Genomic DNA, 22728 nt, shown 5'->3' with positions numbered 1-22728 from the left:
AAAGTAGGCCTAGTATAAATAACAGAAGATTCCAAGGTGTTTGGGGTGGAATTGTGAGTTAGAAACTGGTCTTCCACCCAGGAGCCTGGTGTTCGTTTCCCATGTGAAACAAAAAGTCAACACTGAATATTTTTAGATTAGTTATTTTACGGAGTTAATGTTACTTAGGCAACTTAACTCAAATAAGTAATGAAGTTATTTTAACTCAAACCACGATCTTTTCCTAAACCTAATTAAGTACTTTTGTTGCTTAAATGTAACCAAGTAGTTTTGATGCCTAAACCTAACCAAATTGCATTTACATTAACCAAATACCATTTCACAACGTTAACCACTTGTTTTATTTTGAAAGTCTAACCGGACTTTGTATATTTATTACTGCTATCTTGACTGTCTGTTGGACATTTATTCTTGCTAACTTGACCTTGGAGCCCTACACATGCAAAACAAAGGGGTACCCAGGGCGTTAGAAAACAGTGCCAAGGGGTCTTGACCAAGTGACAAGTTGGGAGTGAAAATGTACTGTGCGATTATTTATTTATAAATATACACACACACACACACACACACACACACCAGATCCTGTGACCCCCAAACTGGGAGAGTGGCTACAGCAAATTCCAGTTAAAACATCAGAGGTCTCTGTCCAGAAAAGTGCAGTCCTAGGAACAGCTAAGATACTGTGCAGAACCCTCAAAGTCCCAAGGGAGGACCCGAGCTTACAGTGAGAAGGGGATATATATATTTATATTATTTAAACAGGAAAAGTCCCATTTTCAACCACGAGTTGAAAAACAATAAATTACATAAATTAAAATACAATACAAATTTACACAAAGTTTACAAGATATTTTACATTGTGGTGTTTCCTGAGACTGAGACTCAACATTTTAAAGGAAATGTTATTTGTCTTTTTGTCCATTGCTTCCTCTTCAGACTGAGTGGCTGTAACCTCTCAGGGATAAGCTGTAATGCTCTGTCCTCAGTTCTCAGCTCCCAGTCCTCTAGTCTGAGAGAGCTAGACCTGAGTAATAACAACCTGCAGGATTCAGGAGTGAAGCTGCTGTCTGCTGGACTGGAGAGTCCACATTTTAAACTGGAAATCCTCAGGTCAGGATTCATTAACCCATTTAACTGATGACCCTGAATACTCTGCTTTACATTAGTGGATAAACCGCTAACATGTTGAGGTTTGTTTGCTAATATGATTTGTTAATTTACTTTTGACTTTCAATGAGGATTTTTCATGATTTTGCATTTGTTTTGCTTTTGTTGTTGAAATATTACATATGCACGAATTTATTCTAACATTGTATCTGGACTAAAAATGTCCAACATCTGACAACAAACAAAAACGTACAACAAAGTTTTCCCACTGGGGGATTCTTTTAGTACTGGTTGCTCTGACTAGTTTCCTCTGTCTAGTGGCTACTTTGATATACCACTGTGAAGTCACATTATTTTGTGTGAGTGCACAATCTACGTGTCTTTTTCGCCGTTTTTGACTAGATCACTCTACATAAACAGATTTTTAAGGTCCGTATTATGCAAAATACACTTTGATGTCTTTACCCACATAGACAAAATCTCTCCCTTTTTCTCCTGCTCATTCTTTCAGTAAATGTGTATGCAAACACAGTTTGACCATGTCCATTCATGACATCATGGAGGGATCTGTGTAGGGACTGCTACGGCACAGGACCTCCTCCAGCCCTTCAGCACTGTAGATGACCCCTCCCACTGAACGCATATTGAATACACCTCAGCCATGACCCCGCCATAACACCAATCGGTCATTCCATAGAGCTGCTAGAGCTGGAAGTTCAGTCAGTCTCGTAGAAAGTGCTTTTTTTTCGATAATGAAAGAAAGTTAAATATTTTCTGGTTTTCCCTCTATGCTGTCCTACTGCTCTTTTTTTTTTGGAAGATTTAATTGTAAGACGTTGTGTGAGATCAAGTAATTTATCTTTTATTTATTTATTTTCCTTATCTTGTATAGAGAGAAGTGGCATGACCGAGAGACAGTAGCGACATGAATGTAGAACATCTTCTTGAAAATGCTGTAGGCACAGGGTCAATACCATAGACTGTATATAAAAATTGACATATAATGTCCATGACGTCATCCATTGGTTTCTGAAGAGCAGTTTTGAAGCCCAAATTGGGCGGAGCCGGTCACCGCCATCTTGGCAGCGCGTCACTGCACATCACTCCCGGATAACCAAAAATGGGCAAAGAGGCGGGTCATGGGTGAAGCTGAGGTAACTGGTTGCTGAAACCACTCCCACCTAGCTCGATGTGACCAAGTTAGCTCAGGCTAAGGAGCTAAATCTATATGCTACTCTGCGTTGTCAAAAGTAGCTTCTAAACCCCTGGGGGCTGTATGGCTTATTGCCGTGTGTTACCAGTCTATGGTCGTTACCAGCTTACACTCGAGGTAAGTTACCTGAACTACACAACAACACTTAAAATAACTATTTATCTGTTATTGACATTATAGTTCATAAGGTTTAAAATGCTTCAACAATCTTTAATATGTAGATGTAGTAATGCTGATGGAAGCTATTTAACTTGTAAAACATTTATTAACTGTTATTGCAGCTTTAGTTAAAGTATTAACAAATCACACAAGGTAATTCCCCACATCGCTATGTTGAGTTACGTTGCTGCTGTCGGCAGTGCTGTGCGAGATCATTGTCTGGAATAACACTGTTGTCACAACACATTTGTCACAAGATGTTTTTTTCTTTCAGTGATCGGTTCTTGTTGAGGTCGCGATGCCTCCACGTCTGCTATATACAGCTTAAACTGTAAGTAACGTTACTTGTCTTGACTACTGGACATTTGGCAGCTGATATTAAATATATAGTCTGTCTTAAAAGGGACAATACAAAAACATTTCTCCCACGAATGTGACATAATAGTGCTGTCAGCATTAAAACATTGAGGGATCTTTTAGAGGAGCATCTCAAAACATTTTAATACATAGAAAAGTTCATTGTGAGCACCAGAACCAGACTGACAGATTAAAGGCTTCAGAAACCTTTGCAGGTGTTTTGAGTTAATTAGCTGATTAGATAGCTCTTCTCCAATTGACATTTCTGTATAATTTACAATACAGAAATGTATTTATTCTAAAATTCGAATGCATTTTGAGATACTGGAGTTTTTATTTCCAAGAGCTGTACACCGTACTCATCAACATGAAAACAAAAAAAGGGGCTTGAAATACTTCACTTTGTATAATTAATTTTTAAAGACTAATCGGTATAGTTTGTTTATATTTTTCATTACCTGAAGCATTTATTACACTTTTTCCTCCCAGTGTCACACTGTTCATCAGATGTCCCACCTGGTGCCCAGAGAGCTACAGAGACCTGGGAAGCCTCCTCATTGTGCTGGAAGTTTGTATCTGCATAGACTGATGTACTTTTAGTTTTAAATATTGTCCATATTTGTGTTATATTTCCATATAAAAAATATGGTTTATGGTTCACATTGTAATAAATTCTAAATATATTTGTACTCCCTGTCTTTACTACTTACGGAAATGTTAGATTTTACATATTGTCAATACAAAGGACAAGCTAATTGTACAACATACTGTAGATAAAACACCAAAGCTAAACTCTTACCAAAGAACATCAGTCTAGTATTAAATTGAAAAGTGAAAATACTCCCAAATGTTTCACTTGAAATGTTGATGAGTAATTATGCAGTGTATTTCTGTGTGTGCAGAAGTTATTTCACTTTCTACCTAATACTTTACGTTAAATAAGGAGTCTTACACTCACTAACAGAGCCTGAAGTTTTTGAAGAGTGCCTTGTTTGCTGGTCTGATGTAAGTCTAGTTTAAATACATAATTATGTGTGTACCACTGATTTTTCACTAAATCTCAAGGATGTAATAATTTGATGACTAAACATTCTTAAATATGAACTTTGAATCAATTATCAGTTGTCAGAGTATCTGACTAGTATCTAACTGAACAGTAACTCTGTCACAGTATGTAGCTAAATCTAACATTGCCCTTTTGGAAAGTTTAACATTAGCATAACGTCAGCAAACTGAGAGCTGAGCAATTAACTTACTTTCCACACTTACTGGTAGAGTGGCTAATTAACAGAGTCCAAAAAAAACCAATGTGATCCAAACATAAGAAGATAAAATAGATTAAAGCTGCAAGCAGCGTTGGGCGGGCCCTTGCACTTGTAGCGCGTCCGGGTGTGAGCCGGCCGAGTTGCACATTCTGGAGCTCTGCCGGTGCGGCTGTGAATTTGCTACGCGGTTCAGACGCCGCATGAAGGTGCTATATGTCACTTCCTGTGTCCCCTATGTGGAGCTACATAGCACTTGCCGCTATGAATATAAATCGGTATTGCCGTGCAGATGTCTTCGGGGTGGGACAGTTATCAAGCACGTAAAGTTTGGTTCAGATGTCAGCATATACACTGTTAGTAAGTTACAACAACTTCCTGTGTCATGGCGAAGAGTTGATAATTTGACGCCACGCCACAGACACGCCCATTGACAAAAACTCGCAAATAGCACAACTTTTCATCTTCAATGCCTTTAGAAGGCACAGCACAAATTTGACGTCGATCCGACTAAATCCCTAGGAGGAGTTCGTTAAAGTACGAAGTGTGTAAATCATCCAAAAATGCAGTTTTCCTGTTGACTTTAGGCTATGGGTTCTTGAGGCTTTTTTGTGCGTCTTGATATGATACATGTCCCCAGAAAATTTCGTACATGTAGGTTTAACGTGAACGAGGGGATCATCTTTTCCAATTTTCTAGGTGGCGCTAGCGAGTCATTTTGCCACGCCCATGCGCGAAACTTATAGAATACGAAATTTTTCACCAGTTCTGACATGTTTGCAAATTTTGGTGAGTTTTCGAGTATGTTTAGGCCATGTCATTTGAGCCTACTTTGCAGAAAAAAAAAAAAAATACATATATATATATATATATATATATATATATATATATATATATAATCTTAGCAAATTCAATAGGGACCTCACACGGTCGTGCTCGGGCCCTAAATATATATATATATATATATATATAATCTTAGCAAATTCAATAGGGACCTCACACGGTCGTGCTCGGGCCCTAAATATATCCAAGAAGGGAACATAATCCAGAAAGCAGGGAAACACGACGAGCAAGGCAGACAACATGAGACAGAGCGTATACACACGAAAATGACTTGACAAGGACTGAAGAGAAACAGCAAACATATATACACCAGGGACTAATGAGCAGGGTGGGAGCAACCAAGGTGACCGACATGAGACTAACGAGACGCAGGCAGAGAGAGAGCAGGGGAGAACAGAGAGAGGCAGGCAGAGACAGCAAAGGGGAACAAAAAGGCAGGCAGAGTAATAACTGGGGGAACAGATGGAAGACTTGACGGGCAGACATGGGGCAAAATAACCAACACAGAACACATCTAACAAAATACCAGACAAGACTCTAACTCAGACAATAACAGAAACCAATGTATACAGACAAACACCGACCAACTAAAACACAGGGATCATAACAGACAAAACCTAAACGAGAACACAGAACTAGAACACAGAGTACCGAGCAGACTAAACCAAAATGATGCAGAGAAAGAACTAGAAGCAAATACTACGACATGAGCTAAGGCACAGGACTAGGAACAAAGACATGGAACAAAAACCCAGACTCCCCAAGAAGACACACAGACAGGACTGAAACCCAGACACAGAGGAACCAAAATCAAAACACAGAGAAGGCATGGCCAAAATAATATAATCCAGACCAGCTCAGGACAGGATCGTGACACTCTCCTCTTGCTGACTTCTCTTTGAGTCTTTAAACAGTGTGCTGTTAGCATACACTCCCATTAACTTAGAATCTTTAACACAGCTTTGGGACACATGTATCTGGCTATGTAACACAACGACCCAAACTTGATAGGTATGCTGACAGCAATACCTGTTAATTATTATTTCTCACCAACTGGAGCACAGACTTCTTGGAGGGTCTCTCTCTACAATAAACAGCACAGCCTTATTCATCCAGTATTTGCATGAAGAAAACTCCAAAAGCCTCAAACAGGCAGAGCTGCAGATCTCTGTGACTGTATGAGCTGAGTGAGGTTAACAGACGGCAAGCAGACTTCTAGCAGTGACAGTGGCAGCAGCCACCTGTCAAACAAAGCAGCCACGCCCTAATAGATTAGAATAGAATAGATACATAATAATGCAGAACTTGAAGGCTAAATGTAATTTTTAACAGGTGAGTTGTAAATTTTTACCCCCCTCACAATTGTCATGAAGGGGGAATTGAGCTATACACTAGAGCTGACCGATATGGGTTTATGGGGGGTTATGCCGATATTATAGAGAAAAAGAGCGGATTTATGAGCCAATATTTAGATTTTGAGAATTATTTGGATAGTAGACCCCTTTACCGTATAAACTACACTTAGAAACAGGCTAATATTGAAAGCTGTTCAGTATGTGGGCTATAATACCTTTTCCTAAAGACCTACAGTCAACAACTTATCAATAAATGTTTGCATATTTGCAACTTTTTCAGCTATCTGTTAACAGAGAGAGAAAATACGCATGTGTATTTCACTTATAATCTGCGATAATTTTGCTACATTTCAATTTTGTGTGTGAACATAGTTTAGCTCACACACAAAGGACAGGACAATCTTTTAGCTTGGCCAGCTATTGTTTTGATTGGCATCCACCAATTTAATCACCTGAGCCCGGCAACACTCATCATAAGCTACAGTCTAATTTCATGTCTCTGTGTGATCAAGTTAATAGCTAAGGCTGTACCCGAGTGTAACGTTACGTATTGAACCTACGTATTTATTGGATAATAAATTTATGAATATGGAAATATTAATTCATAAACTCTCGTTTTGGGGCACCACCAAAAATTTGCTGTCCACCCAAGGCTTTATAATAATAATAATAATCTTTATTTGTAGAGCACTTTTCAAAAACAAGTTACAAAGTGCTTTAAGTGTAAAGACAATAATACCCAAAAGACAATAATGCAAAAACAATACAAGATAAAAGCATGAAAACACTGAAAAGACTAAAATACACGTTTAAGATAAATATAAAACTAGTAAAATAGAATAAAATAAAAGGGATAAAATAAAGTCAAATAAAATCGGGAAAGGCTCTCCTATAAAATAATGTTTTAAGAAGGGACTTAAAAGAGTTTACTGACTCAGCTGACCTGATTTCCTCGGGCAGGCTGTTCCAGAGCCTCTGGGCCCTGACAGCAAACGCTCTGTCCCCTTTAGTTTTCAGTCGAGACTCTGAAACAGACAACAGACCTCTGCCCGAGGATCTCAAGGTACGTGCTGGTGCGTATAGGACTAAAAGGTCAGAAATATAACAAGGCAAGAGGCTATGAAGAGCTTTAAAAGTGATCAATAGAATTTTAAAGTCAATTCTAAAACATACTGGGAGCCAGTGTAATGAAGCTAAAATAGGAGTAATGTGGTCATATTTCTTTCTTCTGGAGTTCTGGACAGTCTGTGTTAAACAGGTGAAAAGGCTGTTGCAATAATCCAGGCGTGATGAGATGAAGGCGTGTAAAATGGTCTCGGTGTCCTTAAAAGTTAACATAGATCGGATTTTTGCTATATTTCTAAGTTGATAAAAACATGATTGAACAAGCATTGTGGTGTGCTGCTCGAAATTTAAATTACTATCAAACCAAACACCAAGGTTCTTTGCCACAGGCTTAATGTGATTTACTAGGGAACCAGCAGATGGCAGTATTTGATTTGCCACCTGCTGGGACCCAATGACCAGGATTTCTGTTTTGTCTGAGTTCAGCTGGAGGAAATTATTTAACATCCATTTTTTAACTTCACAAAGGCAGTTGTTAAGTGAACTCAGCATTCCAGGTTCTGTGGATCTGACGGGCAAGTATATTTGTGTGTCATCAGCATAAATATGAAAAGAAATGCCATGTTTATGGATAATATGTCCAAGGGGAAGCAGATACAAGGAAAACAAAATGGGTCCTAAGACCGACCCCTGAGGCACACCATATTTAACTGGACAGAACGAGGAGACATAGTTGTTTACAGACACGCAAAACTTCCTATTTGACAGGTAGGATGAAAACCATTCTAGGGCAGCACCAGAGATCCCCACCCAGTGCCTCAGTCTGTCTAACATGATGTTGTGATCAATGGTGTCAAAAGCAGCAAGGTCCAGGAGTACCAGGACTGAGCACATGCCTTCATCAGCAGACATTAAAAGGTCATTGGTGACTTTAAGCAGGGCAGTCTCAGTGCTGTGGTACTTCCTAAAACCAGACTGAAACTTTTCAAATATTTTGTTATTTTCCAGTACAGTGAGCAGCTGTTTGGACACAATTCTTTCTAGAATCTTTGCAATAAAAGGCAGTTTTGAAATTGGTCTAAAATTATGTGGGAGGGAGGATTTCTTTAAAAGTGGGTTCACGCAAGCCGTTTTAAAATAATCAGGGACACAACCAGTAGATAGGGAGCTGTTGAAAACAAAGATCAAATGGGGCCCAACAGAATCCATTACTTTCAGTAAAAACTTTGTAGGTATTACATCAAGTGGGCTGGAGGACACTCTCATTTGTGTTACTGTTTTTAAAAGCTCAGACAAGTCGATGGGATAAAACTTGTTAAAATTCTCTTGTTGCTGGTGAGGAACCTCTGAGTAAGAGGCCGCGGGGGTAATAGAGGCTCTGATTGACACCACCTTATTGGTAAAATAAGATAAAAACAATTCACAGTCATCATTACTTCCAGCTGAGGCACAAGGAGGGGTTGGTTTTACCAGCTGATCCACAGTCTTAAACAGAAACCTGGGATTGTGTTTATGTGTAGTAATGAGTTCAGAAAAATAGTGTGTTCTCGCATCCTTTACCATGTTATTGTTGTTAATTAATAAATCCTTCAGACTGAGGTAATGGACTTGGAGACTGGACTTTTTAGGCTGCGAATGCTGTCATTTATCCAGGGTTGCTTACTAGCTTTAGACGTAGGTCTAATCTTTAGAGGAGCAGTAATATTTAGTGATGACAAGCAGATATGATTGAAGTGATCGACCAGATTGTTGGTGTTGGAATCAGACAGGTGTTGGCTTTGGCTCTGAAAGAATGCGCAAAACTTTGAAACACTTTGTTCATTAAAGATGCGACAACACACGGAGCTTGGTGAGGCGGCATGAGTAACAGGCGAATCGCAGCTAAAAACAATACATCTGTGGTCAGATATGGTCATGTCCACTAATTCCACAGAGGAAATGCTGACACCCAGGGTAAAAACCAAGTCCAGTGTATGACCACGGTTATGTGTTTGCCCTTGACATGTTGTTTGAAGTTAAAAGAAGTGGCCATATTTAAAAAGTTAGTTGCATTAACATTGTTGGGGTCATCAACATGAATATTAAAATTGCCACAAAGAACAATTCTGTCATAATTTAAAACCAGAGTAGATAAAAATTCAGGAAGTTCTGATAAAAATCCTCCAGGCCGTTTTGGGGGGCGATAAATTATAACAAATATATGATAGGTTGCAGCCCTCCAACTTTAAGAGTGAGAACTTCAAACGAGTTAAATTCATCACAGCGTACTTGATGACATTTAAAATTTTTCCTATACACGCTCACTAGCCCACCACCACAACCACTGACCCTCGGTTGACTAAAACAATCATATTGAGGCGGACACAGTTCAGCTAGCTGGCTATAGTCATTCATTTGCAACCATGATTCAGTTAAAAACATAAAATCTAGATTTGCAGACAAGATAAAATCATGTAAGATAAAAGTCGTATTTGAAAGTGATCTCACATTGAAGAGAGCCATTTTAAATGAGTTTGTTCTGGGTGCTGGAGTTGGTGCAGTTGTCCTAATCCTTAAGAGATTACTAATATTTCTGTGTGGGATGTGCACATTTCGGTTTACTGGTCTATGCATGATGATGACAGGAATAGAAGTCTTTGGAACAGCGCTGGGAGCAGACGGCTTTACATGCCAGCAGGTGGAGACAGTTGTTAGTGGCAGTGAGGCAGAGATCTGTTCAGGGACCGGGTGTGTCCAGGTGTGCTGCATGAATGATTAGTCATTCACGTAAGTCATGTGTGGACCGCACCACATGCTGTATGTGCGCAGCTAACATTTCTGAGCCCCGTTTGTTTGGGTGAAGTCCGTCTGTCTTAAAAAGAGACATTTGTGGTGTCCGAACGATAATGCTGCGATGATGTGTTGAGAAGAAATCCGCTTGACACTGTTCTTGATTATCAAAGTTTATTACATCAAAGAATTCAGCATCAATTACAAGCTCTGCAGCAGCTTGGAGAGTGACCCAGCCCGATGACCACTCTGTCTCTCTGTACATCGAACACAGCTTATATAGGACATGTTTAGGTCTCTGCTAAAAACCATATAAGGGCACAGTGCTGTAAAATAAGTGTAACCATCTATTAGACACCACAGAAGGGTACAGTCCCTTCATACACACTAATCTCTTTATACACACTAATCTCTTTATACCTAATTTCTACTTCCCCTAACACTGCACCCATCAATCATTACTTCCCCATAAGGGTTCACTGTCCCTCTCACCAGCTGCAGAGCATTATGTTAAACTGTAATGGCCAGATGCACATATGTTGTACACCACACATTCTTTGCCAGAAAATATTAAAATTATCCTCATAACACATGGTGAGCCCTGCAGGCGGACTGGAGCCAGTAGTGGAGGCCAAGGAGTCTACTGAAGCAGCCAGCACCGCGACCAACTGTGGGAATGGGACCAGAGATAAAAACTGACTTTCCACACTGCTTTAAAAAGTTAAAAAGACGGTTAAAATCTGATTTTGTCAGCTCAGACTGCTGAAGAGCTGTGTCATTTGTTCCCACATGGACTATCACTCTTGTGATGGAGGACGGGAGCGACGGCATCAGGTCCTGGAGTTTTTTTTTAAATGTCAGCCGTGGTGGCACCGGGGAAGCAGTGAGTGGTAGCGTTAAAGAAACGGATGTTTCTGGTTATGGAGTCCCCAATTATTAGTGTGGTTGGGGAGAAAAGAGGACGAGGAGATGCCGGTTGTGGGGTTCCAGAGCAGGACTGAGCAGAATCTGCTTCAACACTGCCTGCGGACTGAGGATGGAGTGTGTGAGCTGCCGAGTGTTGTGTTGGAGTAGCAGTAACAGACCTGAGAGAAGGGCTACCCGACGGTGCAGGGTAGAGACGGCCTCCGGAGCGTCTGAGCACAGCCTCCTTCAGGATCCTATCGGAAGCGGAGGTTTTTGACCGGGATGACGGCCGCCGATCAGGCCCAGCGGCAGACCGGCGGCCCAGTGCAGGAGATGTAGCCGGTGGAGGAGATGCAACAGTGTCGGCAGGCACTGTCCCCTGAAAGAGATCCATATAAGGGAGACTCGAAGCCGCAGGTGCATCCGCTGGTTGGACCAGAGTGTCGTTAGACAAGGCTGCATAGCAGTTGGAGAGGCCGATGTGGGTAGGAGAGGCAGCCCCGTCTGAGCCTCTCTTGCAGCCGCGGACCACCACTTCAGCCCAGGTTGACTGATGCTTCGGAGTCAAGCAGGATGAAAGCCTGGGAAGGCTAGAGGGGTCCCATAACACGGTGTCCTGGATGTTAGCGGTTGCGCTAAGAGAAACAATCTGTTTGGCTTGTACTGAAGCCACATCCATAAAGCCAGTCAGCAGGGAATCTTTCTCTTTGAGTTCCTCTGAAAGTTGTCGGATGTCTTCCGTAAGGTCAGCAATCTTTTTGTTATCTGTGCAGTCCTCATGGGGCAGAGTTATCTCGGCTAGCATAGCTGCTGGAGCTTTGTTGTGGTCAGTAGCGTTGATAGAGTTTTTACGGTCATCTAGCTTAAAATCCATGTCGGATGGCTAAAATCCTTAACCCACGTAAAACTCAAGTTAAAAACTTAAGTTAAATAAAAGGAAATAAAAAATGTAACAAAAAAGTGTGGATTAAAACTGGATAAGAGTCCGGTTTAAGACGGAGCTTCCGAAAGGTTGCTACAGACGCCTTTAGGACTCCTTTAATAATTACACAATTATTACACAATTATTCACTAATGATCAGTTAGTTAATAATTGCCAATGATTTTTGATCAGTTCATCAATCAGTTAGTCAGTCTCCTATCAAAGTCGTGAATCCTCCGTCCAGTGACTTGCATTTAAACAGTACACACACAGTTTCTGTGATTTTGGTGAAATTTATTAACTAACTAAAGTGAATATACAGTGAGGTTAAATATATCAAAGAAATAAAACAATAACTAAACAAACAGAAAGAAATCATGAGAATGATGGAGTTCAATGTGAATTTAGTTGTCTATTGTGGAAAGAATTTGAGAGTGAGAGTAAGAGAACAAGGGAACGAATGAATGCAAGTTATGATAATAACTTTAATTTCGCTAGGAGTTTAGCAAAAGTATTAAAAATAAAGGACATCACCTCAACCACAGAATATAGTTTTGTTTTACCCTTACTGCTTGTTGTTTCTCAGTTTTTCCACCATCTGGCAAAGGCTCACTGTCAGCTTAGCAGGGAAAACGCTTGCAGTAACGGGCAGTCAGCCCAGGCTTCGTTTGTGGTTGATGTCCTGTGTTACGGCTGGCGTAACTAACACCCGTGGCTGGGTCCGAACTTTGGTGGGAGTAGCAGAAATAGTACTTAAAAAGGGAACTTAGTTGTTCATGACTTCAAAGTTGCTTGGCTCAAATGGTCTAATAACTCTAAACAAACAAACAAAACAAAGTAAATTCAATGAAGGTTCGCGTGAATATGGCTAAGTACGTTGCTGGAAGACAAAGAAAATTCCACAGACAATGCCGGGCCGAACTCTTGGCGTTGCTTGGACACGGAGCACGCTCCGTAACCGTGCAGAGAGCGAAGAGCTAGAAGCAGGAGAAGCGAAGACAGCGAGCACGTGTCTGGCGCTGTGTTTTGTCTCCTGGGGCGTGTCCCAGGAGGAGGGCTTCCAATCTCCTGATATTTCTGTGTCTTAACTTTTATATGTTCTATTTCAGTGTTTTAATCAAATACCTTCTACAATAAAACCTTAAATTTCATAAACAGTTATACTGTTCTTAGTTTTAAGTATTTGATAAAAGGAAAGGAAGTTATTGTCAATTGTTAAACATAATAGTTAAAACATTTTGTATGGATCACAGCAGATGAAAGAGAACGTTCTTACGTAGAGAATATATAAGCAAGTAATACGAACATGGCATAAGATTACGAACAATAAAGTACAGAGTGACACATTAAAAGCACAAGGAAAGGCATTAAAACAATGACATAATACTTATTTTGTCCTGGGGTACTGGTTCCATGAGGGGGGACAAAGGATCCTCTGATTATTTACTTATAGTTAATTCAATTCTTGGTTCTGGAGCTAGGAAAAATGGTTATATCATTTCTAAGAGAATATATAAAAGCTGCTGGGAACAAAGCATTAGTTACAACATAAATTAAATGCATGTCAGTGAGCTTTGATGAAGATTAAAAACACTGCAAAATTAACTTATTTATGGTTTTTTTTTATGGTTTTTATTTATGGTCTTATTTATGGGTATTTCAGCTGTCTGTTGATAGGGTTGATATCCCCCCCCCCCCCCCCCCACTCATAACGTACGTAAGATTTATTCTACTTTACTGGTGTTAACTACTGATGCCATATAATGCATTATAATGCATAGAGGGCTCTCTGCTGACCATGCTGTGCTTAGCAGGCATGAAATTAAAAAAGAACAGTAACAGAACAGTATAACTCATGTAAGTCACAAAGTTGTTACATTATGTTTTGAGAACTCAAGCTTTTACTGAATTAAAAAAATTAAAATTGTGTGTGTGTGTGGGGGGGGTTAAGTTTCGTAAGCTTGTAAACAGCTTGGATGTGTTTGTATGTCAGTGGTGTTATGATGTCATTGGTTCTATGGTGGATGAAGAAGTCAGTTTTAGTCGTGTTTTTAGGTAATTTTATGTTTTTATTTGTGTGAATTTTATCTTTTATCTTGTCAACAGTTTGATTCTCTGATTTATTGAATATTTCCAGGTCTTTGTATCAGTTACGTTTTATTGAAGTGGGTTTTAAAAAGTCAAAAAAAGTCTCTCGTTAATTGTTTTGTAGAGCCATGCTGTTTGTTGACACAATAGCAACAGAGTACTGTAGTTTTACTGGGATCTATATTTTGAAATTACTGGTGCTCCACCAAATTTTACAAATAAATACGATGCTGGTCAAATCTGTCGTTAAAAAGTGGGATATTTCAAGAATAACTATCCCAGACTGAACTGAACTGGTTTTAGTGTATGGATACTAGACAATCAGTAACATTAACTGTAAAATAAGAAACCAAAGTATATCAGTCTGTGATTTCTTAACTTATTTTTTTACATAGTTTTCTTCTAGTCTGAATACTGCATAATAGAATTCCTGAAATTCAGTTATGGCTTTTGCTTTTAATGTCCCACCACTGTTCAACCGCATCATTGAAAAAGCAGTAATAGCAGTGGGGCTGTTTCATAATATTAAAGAACTTTGCTACACCGGAAAATCTTCTAACCAGAAATTCCTTTTAGTGTTTGTTAAGAATAGGTTGGCATCAAAAACACACAGCGATGGTCAGAAATAATAATCATAAGTAACTCTAATACTACATAAATATTTGATCATGTTGTTATTATGTCCTGAAAGTTACCATGTTGATAAGTGACTTTATTATGTTGGAGAAGTTCAAAGTTGTCCAGTAAATTCACATGCTCCATAACCTTAGAGTCATTCTGGTTGTTGATATGAATATTCATGTATCCATTCAGGATGTTCAGGATGTTCTCCTGCAGAAACAGCAATGGATATCTTGGTGCCCCATACAGTGTAAAGATGAGCCCTGATAGTTCTGGTTTGATCTCAATCGCAAGATATTCAAATGCTTTAAATGCACCCAGGTCAAAGTCATTATGTTTAGTTAAGCCATGTCTGTGTAACTGAATAAAGACTCAGAGAGCTGGCGTGTGCTTTGCAGGAACTTTTACTGCAACTTGTCGTGTCTCACTTCCAAAACAGTACGTGTGTCAATACAGCAAAACCTTAGTTCCCTTAACAGAACACATTACACACAAACTGTATAGAGAAAGGGCTGCAGTCCCTCCTTCTCTCTTGTTTGTCTGACTGACTGATACAAATGATAGTTTGGAGGAAAAGCCAAAGTGCTGTTTAGCCAGGCTTTACATTTTTTTTAATTATCACTTAACCATAAGGGATTTGTTAACCAATGATTGGACATTAAAAAGATCTCCTTTCGGCTATTAAAAATTTGATTCATTTTCCTAAAGTTTGAATGATGTCTGAAATGTCTACACATTGCAGCTTCTCCTCAGCATCTCAGAGCCAGTTTTCCCTCACAGAATATCAAAAAACCCAGCTTGAATAATAATCCTGATGTTACTTGGATGCGTAGAGAGCATAACTGGCAATGGCCCTATAAGCTCAATGACAGATACAGTAAAAACATAGTTAGATTTTCAGTCTTTGCCATTCTTACATGCTTGGTTATTGAGTTCCCAATCAGAATAGTGTCTGGCTTATCAGGTGTGGAGTTACCAATATTTCATCTAGTATTTTGTTTTTGTTTCTTCTTGTATCTGACTGACACTGCATGGCCCTCAGATGATCTGCCATGTGTGTTGTTTTGTGTGTCTGCAGGCTGTCAGGCTGTCTGATCACAGAGAAAGGCTGTGATTTTCTGGCCTCAGCTCTGAGCTCCAATCCCTCCCATCTGAGAGAACTGGACCTGAGCTACAATCATCCAGGAGACTCAGGAGTGAAGCTGCTGTCTGCTGGACTGGAGGATCCACTACTGAAACTGGACGCTATAAGGTATGAAGAGGCCTGATGCAGCCACAGACAATCAGTCTGATAGAGCAGGTATTTTTTGTTAATGGCTCAGAAGAGAAACACTGGTTGAACATGGACATCTATGTGTAGGAGGTCTCCAAGGATAACATCTCCAGCAACAAATGATGATAATTGCCTGTTGGTAATAAGTTTGGACAGATCTCTGCATGTTGAAGGAACTTTCAGTCTGAGAAATATCCTTTTTATATCTTACCCGATCAAACTAATTTCATGTCTGTGGAAAGAGAGGTCCAGGACGGGCCTAGCTTAGCACAAAACTGAAACAGGTGGAAACTGCTAGCCTAGCTCCATCACAAGACAAAAAAGTAAATCTTCCAATAACTCCAGCTAACATAGTTTAGTTAAGACTATGATCAAACCTGACACAGGACAGGACTATTGAACTGAGTGTACTTCAGAAAAAGTGTAGTGAACATAGTCTACACAGGCCTTAATGCTCAATTAGTATTTATTGCTTTGATGTGATTTTTTTAATTGACTGTTACATTATTTTTTAAATGTGGCCCATATTAGACTCCAATGTGAATTGGCCACAGTTTGAATGTGACCCGCATGCGCAAAAGAATAATTCAACGTCATACGCAGTCGTACTGAAGTAAACATGGAGTAAACATCTGAGGTCGGCGCATACTTACCAACCTTTTTCTGGCACTGTGCAGCATGTATAAGCCCTTCAACTCTCTCTCTGTACTTTTTCTTTTTGTACAAGTAGCATGCACGTGAAGCAGAAGATAGCTCACAAACCCCCTAACAGAGGTTATCGTCTATGGTTTTATTTGTAAGTAGATTTCAGATAGAGAAAGGGCAAATCATGAGCAAAGAGGGAGAAAAAGAAAGAGACTTTTTTTTTTATGGCTTTTTGTGGAGCTTTTTTGTTCACTGCAGGTCCCACTAGCACAGAATTGTGACGACAGTCACTCAAGAGAGATGTCAGGGTTGCATGAATTCTGATCTGACTGTCTAGACTGAGGTTGCATGTCAAACAATCTGTGCTTTATCTGATTTGGACCACATATCAAAGTGGCCCAAATCCGAACTGGAAAAGATCAGATTCTATGTGACTTGGGCTTTTTACATTCTTATAGAAAAAAATCTGATCTGAATCACGTGAGCAAAAAGACCAGATTTGGTATTTATATTGTAGACCCTCAGGGAACATTCAGGATCTGTTCTGGGATCGTTTCGGGTACCATATTTTATTCAGAAACTTAATTAAAACTTTCCCAGATGGTGATGATGTGGAGTTCTTCGTAGGGTTGGGGAACGTTATTTGGCAGACCTCGGGGAACATACAGGATGTTCTGGGAACATTTAGTGGATCATATTGAATTCAGAAAAGAGACCATCCTACATAGTGTCAAGGACATCGCCATATAATGTTCCCAGACGGGCACAATGTGGAGTTCTTTGAATAGGTTTGGGGAGGTTGTTTGGCAGATCTTCAGGGAACATTGAAGACGTTCTGGAAATGTTTAGGCAATCATAGGATGCAAATGTAAATGGTCTGTATTTGCATAGTACCTTTCTATCCTTTGAGGCCACTCAAAGCACTATTACACCACATAGTGTTCACTCATTCACACACATTCAAACATCAATGGAACAGCAATTTAGGGTTCAGTATCTCACCCAAGGACACTTCGACATGCAGCCTGGAGGAGTCATTTTACAGTTATATTCCTTTTTATTTCACAGATTTTTCCTGTATTTTTGAAATACATGAAAATATCAAAAACTTGCATGTAAAATAACATGAAAAACCTGTAGCTGTGCATAACCATAACATTTCTGTTATTTTAAAGAAAATATTGTTTTTTTTTAAATATATTAACAAACTGTTCCAATACATTCAGGAATATACCGTATTTTCGCAAATAATATTTTTCTTATTTAAAAGCTGTTAAATTTAAGTTTAATACTGTAAAAACATTTCTTAAACTTAGTAAAATTAGTAACAGTTAACTGTAACAAAAAAACATGTGTTCTGCAATTTCACATTGACAAATAAAAACAAATAAAATAAAATAAAAACATTGAATAAATATTATTTTCATCAGTGTATAATGTCTGCAAGCATTGTTAAACTGTCAAAACACAGTTTTGATCATTGAAAACAGCCATAATTACTGTAATTTCACAGATGTTGACTTTTATAATGCTTAGATTACAAGTTAGATTAAAACATTAATAATTGTCCCAAAGTGGAAAAATTAACGAAAAGTAATATTTTATTTATTGTTAAATGACAGGTGTCCACACCTTTTAATGGGCTTAAAAAATAAACCTAAACTTCCCATAAAATTATGGGTTTGTAATTAAAAATGAATTTTAATGCCATTTTATAGATACTTCGATTGAAGAGTCTTAGCTATAGGTGTATTATCACAACCTCAAACCAACATATTTAAATCTGTTTTTTTTTCTTAATTAAAAATTACCACATGTTCACATTTTACATTACATACCACCACAGTACAAATACCCACATCTGATAATATTTATAGACCATTTATTCAGTTCCATGCTCACAATAAATAGGCCACACAAGTTAAACATTTCAGTGTAAAGAATTGTTCTCCTGTAACTAAAGTGGTTTAGTTTTTATTTACCTTATGGATGACATTTTCAGATCCATTCATTTGAAACACAACTGGTTTGACATAAAGAACATTTTGGACACTGTCAGACACAGCTCCAAGATTAAAATGGAACATGAATGTAAAGCAATTATAAATTATTTCTTAAAATGCTGGTATTTTGCTTTGATAGGACTGTAGAGAGAGACATGAAAGGCATAGCATAGGGGATAATGGTACATCCAAAATGGTGGTTTTACATAAAGTGAACTTCATGCACAATCCAAAGACTTCATCATTTTCTGGATTCAATATGACATTTTACAACTTTCTAAAGCCAGTTTTTGTATCTGGTAAATGTTGTTATGGCTGTATGTGTTTCGCTGTGCTGTGCATCCATGTTTATTTTTCTACAGCTGATTGCTGAATTAGGTCCACCTGACCTTGGAAGGCAGTGCACAACTGTCCACAATTTCTAAATTAAGTTGGTATACAAAATAGATGCTAATATGTGCAAGTAGAAAGACAACTGGGAATGTGAAACAAAGACAACTCAAGCAGAGAATCTACCCGAAATTCAATGTGAATTCAAACTCATCTATTTAAATTGTTTGAATAATACCTATTCAAACAACAACACCGGCTGGTTTTTCTTGGCAGTCCAAATGAATCCATTTGTTTGCAAGTTTTTGGTATGCAAGCCAAAAGTACTTTTTCAGATTCGGCTGACTTTGCACGACAACACAACACAACAACACAATGGTTTCTTAAGGTCATCAGGATGACCTTAAGAAAACATTTGGCTTCTCAAGGTAGCACAATTGGAAAACATAAACAACGACAAACGAAATAAAAAGCATATCTATACAAGGTCTGTGAGACATTGAGTAAGTAAGTTTCCCTTATTAATGGTATGGTGACCAAATTATGGAGATTTGTTCGTCCATAGCCCTCTCCACAGAATTTGGGGCAAATTCAAGTCAGGTGGCTAAAGCAAAATGACAGAGCAGATAATCACTCCCCCTCCACCACCAGCGTTTGATTTACACTATAACTGCAATTAATAAATAGGGCTGTGTGAAATCACAATATGCAGTACACTACATTGACAAAAGTATTGGGACACCCCTCCGAATCTCTGAATTCAGTGTTCCAATAACTTCCATGACCACAGGTGGATACAATCAAGCACCTAGGCATGCAGACTGCTTCTACCAACATTTATGAAAGAATGGATCGCTCTCAGGAGCTCAGTGAATTGTGAAGTGAAGCATGGTTCTGTGATAGGTTGCCCCCTGTGCAGTTAATCCATTTGTGAAATTTCCTCACTACTAAATATTTCATGGTCAACTGTTGGTGGTATTATAACAAAGTGTAAGCGATGGGCCTCGTGACCCTTTATGCAGGATAAGCGGTTGATGATGGATGGAAGGGAGCGATGGGAACAACAGAAACTCAGCCACAAAGGGGTAGGCCACATAATACCACAGGGTGGGGTCAGCGCATGCTGAGGTGCACAGTGTGCAGAAGCCACTTTCTACAGAGTCAATAGCTACAGCCCTCCAAACGTCATGTGGCCTTCAGATTAGCTCAAGAACAGTTCGTAGAGAGCTTCATGGAATGGGTTTCCGTGGCCGAGCAGCTGCATCCAAGCCTTACATCACCAAGTGCAATGCAAAGCATCGGATGCAGTGGTACCAAAACACCACTAAACACCAGCTGACAGAGTCTAAACTAACAGAACAGCAACAGGGAGTCTAAATGCAAGGCGTTTGCAACAAGAGAAGAATATACTTTATTGTCACATATACATACATGTTGCGTGATTCATTCTCTGCATTTAACCCCATCTCTCAAGGGAGCAGTGGGCAGCCACTCTGCAGGGTCCGGGGACCAACTCCAGATCTTTACCAGAGTCTGGTCTATAGCACTGACTGGAGAACTTAACATGTTTTTGGTGGTGGGGGAAACCGGAGCATCCGGAGGAAACTCATGCAGACATGGGGAGAACATGAAAACTCCACACAGAAAGGCCGGGATGACCAGGGTATAAAACCCACAACCTTCTTGCTGTGAGGCCACAGTGCTATCCACTGTGCATCCCAACAAAACCAACAGGGGCCGACTAATAACACAGAGTGGCTAAGAGAGTTAAGATACCACAACAACACAGACAGCTTCAGACAACCTCAACAACAGACTAAGATAACTGAACAAAACAGATTAACACAATGATAACCAAACGGACAACAAATCAGGCAGGGCTCACAATAAATACTGGCAGACTGGACACAGGGCAAAAGACAGGACTGAAACCCAAAACACAACAGACAATATAACAGATACTGAACTCATCAAATAACAAAAACTCACAGTGAGCAAAACTAAGCAAAGCCGACAATCAGAATGTGACAGGAGAACAGTACTTGTCTGACTGCTTTGTGGGGTTGGGTTTGGCCCCTTAGTTCCAATGAAAGGAACTGTTAATGCTTCAGCTTACCAAGACAGTTTGAAAAATTTCATGCTCTCAACTTTGTGGAAACAGTTTAGGGATGGCTCAAAAACACTGGTGGAAAAACACTGAGCTGCAGAACAGCTCTCCTCTCCATTCCAAACACTAGCCACCCGCCAAGCAGTCAATGGACATAAAGTTGTTACTGTGATGTAGAGACAGAGCTGAGTTAAAACAAGTCAAGTATGACAAAAAATATGGTGTTTTTTGAAAATTGAACCATGTAAACCTGTTCTGGTACGACCCTTAAATAGGATTTTGAACCTGAAAATGAGCAGAATACCACCTCTTTAAATGGAAAATCTAGTGTTTGCAGGTGTTGTATAATTTTTTTTTAGATTAAACATGGATTACATTTACAAGATTTCTATGTGAAATTATATAATAAAATTTACCTAACAGCTGCACTTTTCTGCAAGTTTTAAGTCTGATTGTATGTATTATACCAGTGTTCAACTATTTATCGGTAATTTAATTATTTTTACAGGTGTATATGTTCTTCAATAAATATTAATATTTTAATATATTTCATTTTGTAAAATGAAAGTTACAAACTGTATTGTCATTATGGAATACAGAAAAAATAGTTATTTATTTATTGTTATTATACGGTATTTTTCAGTTGTCATTTCAGTAGGCTCATTGGCTGCGACAAAGATGGGAGACAAGACGAGCTTGCATGAAAAAAGTAACAATTTATTTACAAAATAATATTAAACTAAGATAATAATGTGTGAATCACTATCAGTCATGTCAATGTGTGGGTGTGTGAAATGTCAGTATGAACAAAAAAGCAATCAACAGCTGCACCCGCGATGAGAGAGAGAGAAAGACAAAAACGTGGTGAGCTTTATAGCTCCCAACCACGCAGGCCCAGGTGTAACTACTGCCGCTGATGACAACCTCCCAGAACCACATACTGAAAGACAAACGCAAAGAGACAGGACACTTTGTGCCTGGGAGGGGTCGTCACACAGTGACATGAACCTTTAGGGGACCTAAATAAATGTTATTACATTGTATTATATGTTGTTTTTTTGGTCCTTGCATCACCTTTGCAGAATGTTTGCAGAACTTACAACAACATTACAGGAACTTTGTTGAACCTGTAGGGTACCAACCTAGAATGTTCTTTTGTGGTTCTTCACCTTCCCAGAATTTTTGCGACATTACAGCTTTTGCAGTATCTTTAGGGATCTAAAAACTGGTGTCTTGAAATACCAAATATCAAGACATGTTTACAACATAAAAATTCAGGTATAATGCAAGACATTCTCAGCATTTCACTTTTATATTATTGAACACTATGCTAAATGTTTCTGTGATAGCCTAGATAATAACAAAAGCTGACTTGATTAACAATATGATAAAATATAGTATTTCTGTTTATGGGTGAAAGACAAGACGTGTAAATTTGGTGTCCTCAGGTCTTGTATTTAACATACAAGATTAAGATGTATAAATTTAATATTACATCACTCAACTCTTATCCTTCTTTTGACCCATAAATATTTGTGTAGCAAAATATGAAATGAACTCCAATGGTATAATGTGTTGGTGTTTACAGCATCATATAAAATAACATAATGTATCTAAAATATTTTAAAACTTGAATAATATCCCAAACATTTGTGCTTCATGAATGTCATTCAGTATAACAAAGATAAAAAGGTACCAAATAT

The 22728-nt window shown here is 38.9% G+C and overlaps 1 long non-coding RNA gene across 2 annotated transcripts; it reads left to right on the top strand.

Moving 5' to 3' along the window:
* The first annotated feature begins 2405 nt into the window (after nt 1-2405).
* On the top strand, nt 2406-18694 carry LOC119917865. 2 transcript variants are annotated; one of them, XR_005447343.1, is made up of 3 exons: nt 2406-2810; nt 3326-3404; nt 15746-18694. It is a non-coding gene; the product is annotated as an uncharacterized LOC119917865 (long non-coding RNA). The 2 variants fall into 2 exon arrangements; XR_005447342.1 differs by lacking the exon at nt 15746-18694 and having other exon boundaries at nt 3326-3519.
* The last annotated feature ends 4034 nt before the right edge of the window (nt 18695-22728 follow it).

This window comes from Micropterus salmoides, unplaced genomic scaffold (genome assembly GCF_014851395.1).
Source record: "Micropterus salmoides isolate LMB-PRFRI ecotype aquatic unplaced genomic scaffold, ASM1485139v1 Ms_hic_scaffold_229, whole genome shotgun sequence".
NCBI classification, from domain to species: Eukaryota; Metazoa; Chordata; class Actinopteri; order Centrarchiformes; family Centrarchidae; genus Micropterus; species Micropterus salmoides.
Note: the sequence above shows the minus strand (reverse complement) of the source record. Positions and strands in the feature narration are given on the sequence as shown.